Consider the following 4,077-nt stretch of genomic DNA (forward strand, 5'->3'; position numbering starts at 1 on the left):
ACACTTTATTGTAATTCCTAGGGAGAACGACCCGAGGTCCAATACTTCGGTTTATAAATTTTAGGGGTTTGTACTAGTGACAAACAACTTTTTGTATGAAAGGATTATTGCTTGGTTTAGAAACTATACTTTACAACGAGATTTCATTAGTGAAATTCTAAACCGTCAAAAATCCAATCATCAAAATGGCGCCATTGCCGGGGATTTGCAATGGTGTTATGTTATTGGTTATTGTACATATGTGAATAGTGTAAATAGTTTGTCTTTTGCTTGTTTACTAGATTTTGTTAGTTTTATTTTGTTTTTCCATAATGAATTCTCACTTTGGCTATGAGTTTGGCTCTAATTGTGTTGTAGGGAATGTGAACTTCAATGCTAACATGTACCAAGGATGGAACACTCCAAGATGGGAGGAGGCTCAAGGAATTGATCACTCCTATTGGCATCAACCTCCGGACACTTATAGGTATAATTCTCATCCTAATGCATGTCAATTCAATGGCTATGGTGACTCCTTTTATGACAATCAACCACCACCATATGCCTATGAATCTTATCCTCAACATGATGCTCAACCATACTCACAAGCCCCTTTCTACCAAGTACCTTTATGTGACCCTTATCCATCATATAACCAATCACCCATACCACATCCTTGTGATCATTATGAGCAAGAACCTTTAGAACCACCACAACCCTATCAAGATTACTACCATGAACCACCTCAACCCTCATCATCTCCATACCCTTACCAAGAAGAACCACCTTCCTACTATGAACCCTCTCTCCAAAATAATGAACCTTCCTATTCACCCCAAGCCCCAATAGACGATCCTCTCACTTTGTTACTTCAAGGACAAGAAGCTATGAAGCAGGATACACTTGAGTTTGTGACCAATTTGACTAAGGTGGTGCACACTTTAGCCCACCAATGTTTGAATACTCAAGGTGCTCCCATAGCCACATGTGGAATCACAAAAGAAGAGCAAAGCATGAAGGAGAGATTGGAAACTCCGGTGGGGGATGAGAAATGCCATTTTGTATTGGAGCAACTAGAGGAAGCTATAATCATTGAAGAAAAGGAAGAAGTGGTTGAAGATTTAGGAGATGTTGAAAGTTCAAGGGAATGTAGCCTCATGGAGCACTCTTCCAAGGAGCTCGATATTGAAGTTGAAGAAGGTGCGCAACCCCCAAGGCATATCATCGTTGGAGACTTGGAAGAAGTTTATCAAGAGATGGATTCAATCATGGATGAATTCCTCTCTACAATGGAATCCTCTCCCATTGGACATGGAGTTGAAAGTATAAAAGAGTGTGCACAACCTCCCATACCCTTGGTGAGCAATGAGAAAGAGAGCTACCAAGAGGAAAACGTCGGCATGGTGTACATTGAAATTGAAGAATATGAAGAGGTTGACCAAGAAATGGATTTATTCATCAATGAATTTCTATCCAAAATTGAACCACCTCCCATTAGGCAAGAAATCAAAGTTCTTGAAGACAACACCAAGCTATGTGATAAAAGGGGAAAGGTTGAAATCAAGGAAGCTCGCAAAGAGGTGGAAATACACAAAGAAGAGCACAAGGAAGTAGACCTTGCATTGTCTAAGTGTGGGGAGGTCTCCCTTCCCGAGTCACCACCCAACACAACATTCAAGTGGGTAAAACTCTTATCCATAAGCTTTACTTTCTCTCTTGAATATGGTTTGATTGAAATGGATGGACAACTTAGAGCTCTTTGTGGAATTAAAAGCAAGAATGAGTTGTGTAGTGGTTGCAAGTTAGGAATCAGGCCAATTAAGGTCAAAGCTTCAAGGTATAGGAACGATGATTGGAAGAATGCCACTTTACAAGGGTCTCGACGGAAGGCTTGGTATGTTAAAGAGAATTCTATATGTCAACCACCCGGAAAGAGAGAGTATGAAGACCAAATCGAAGACGGGTGCGAAAACAAGATATGGGATCCCGGTTCGCTATGTGAAGACCAACTATGGGGACTCATATCTTGGGTAGAACTGTGCCCAAGCTTGACGAAAATGGTTAGAAATTCTGTCAACCAATTGAGAAGCAAAGATCCTTGGAGATTCAAGGACGAGTACAAACACAAGCCACCATGACAATAGGCCTCTCAACATGTCCAACTTAAGGACTTAAACTAAAAGTGCTAGGTGGGAGACACCCCACCATGGTAAACTCTTTCCATTCTCTTTTAAATTTGCCTAATAAGTGATTTGAGTTACCATTGTAGGTAGATGTTTCACATAATTTGTTTGTACAACTTAATTGTTAGCCTAGTCACGTGTATGTTGTGTTTAGTAGTAGATGAATAATATCAAATTGCATTTTTGTGAATTGTATGATGGTTGATTGAATAAAGAGTTGTGAGCAGTCTAGGGAGTACCTGAGCATAATTTTTCTGCTTGAAAAAAAAAAGGGGAGAGAGAAGAAGGGTGGGAAGGACGCGTGCGCACACCATACGCGCACGCGCCCCTGAGCGGACGCCTCCTCACCCATTTTCCAGAGAGTTGGGCCTCTCTTAGGCCAGCCTTGTGCCTCGAGCCCAATTCATTCCACGCTGACGCGCACCACGTGCGTGCGCGCCTATAAAGCTATCAGGAAACGCACGCGTGCGCGCACCTGCCGCATACGCGTCGATCCGCTGCTACGACTTCTGGGCCAATATCCAGAGAGTTGCGATGGATCTGGGCCAACTTTAAGCCCCCAGCTCAACTCAACTCACGCGAACGCACGCTGTACGCGTCTGCACCCCCTCTGTTTCGCTGTCCACGCGTTGGCGTACTTCACGCCTCCGCACCTATCCAATAAGATCGAGCAGCTCACGCGAACGCGCACAGTGCGCGTGCACGTCGATGCGTATTAGCATCACCAAGGCCAAAGGACCCGAGAGTTGTGCCAACTCTGGGCCTCTTTTAAGCCTCCAGCCCAGCACATCCGCGCCGAGGCGCGCCTTGCGCGCCCGCGTCCATCCCGATTCCTTCACATACGCGCCTGCGTGCATGGCGCTTCCGCGCCGTTCTTCCATTCCCTCCACTCATGCGAACGCGCACAGTGCGCGCGCGGATTCGAATTTTCACTTACCCCAGAGACGCGAACCCTAGCGCATTCGCGCACCACACTTCTTCCCCTCTAACGTTCCATTTCTCTTCTCCCACCACTCAACTCCCAGCAACCTCCGGCGAGCGCTACGTCGACGCCGCCGCCGTCATTGCCTCGCCCTTCTCCCTTCATCGACCCCTCTCTTCCACTCACCCTTCCTCTCTGTCTCTACCCATCTGCCTCTCAGCGTCCCAGTGCCGCCCAGCGCCACTCGCCGCGACCGCCGCTGCCACCAGCGTAAGCTCAACCGCGCTGCCCCGGCCAGTTCTTCTTTTCACCACTCCACTTCACCTTCTTTCCCTTTGCTCCGCTCAGTTTCCAGCACGCCAGGTTCCATACCCCCCCTGTTCTGTTTCCCTTTACTGCCTCTTCTTGTTTTTGTTAATGTAGTTAGAATTAGGTTAGTTAGTTAGTTTAGTTTGATTTAGGTGGTTAGCGAATCTGGGCTGAGTGGTGGATTTAGGCATTGTTTGCTTTCCTGTCACTGTGGAGTTGCTCTGTTTCGTTGCTGTTTGTGCTGCATTACTAGCTTGTTTTCTGATTCCTTAATGAATCCGTATGGAATCTGCTTCGACCGTTTAATTTTGGGGATTAGCCAATTTGCTGCTGAAATGCTGCCGGATTTTCATTAACCACAGTTTTTATATTGAACTTATTTGATGAATGTAACAGCCCTAGTTGATGAATTCTATTCAATTAGTGCTCTGTTGCTTACATGGTTTTTGAAAACTCCTCAAGAACAAGTTCTTTGGTCATGTTTCCATATTCCTGCTTGTTATTCATGTTGATTTGCTTCTATGCATTGCATGGTTGAATAAGCTTTTCGATTGACCATGGCTTGCAGTTCTCTGGAAGTTATACATTACTAGTGATCCTTCACATTGATTGATGTTTTGTTTCATAGTAGTTGCTTTCTAGCAATATCATATTTCATCATCAATGACTTGTTGCAATTCATGA

This window comes from Arachis hypogaea, chromosome 13 (assembly GCF_003086295.3).
Source record: "Arachis hypogaea cultivar Tifrunner chromosome 13, arahy.Tifrunner.gnm2.J5K5, whole genome shotgun sequence".
Taxonomy (NCBI): Eukaryota; Viridiplantae; Streptophyta; class Magnoliopsida; order Fabales; family Fabaceae; genus Arachis; species Arachis hypogaea.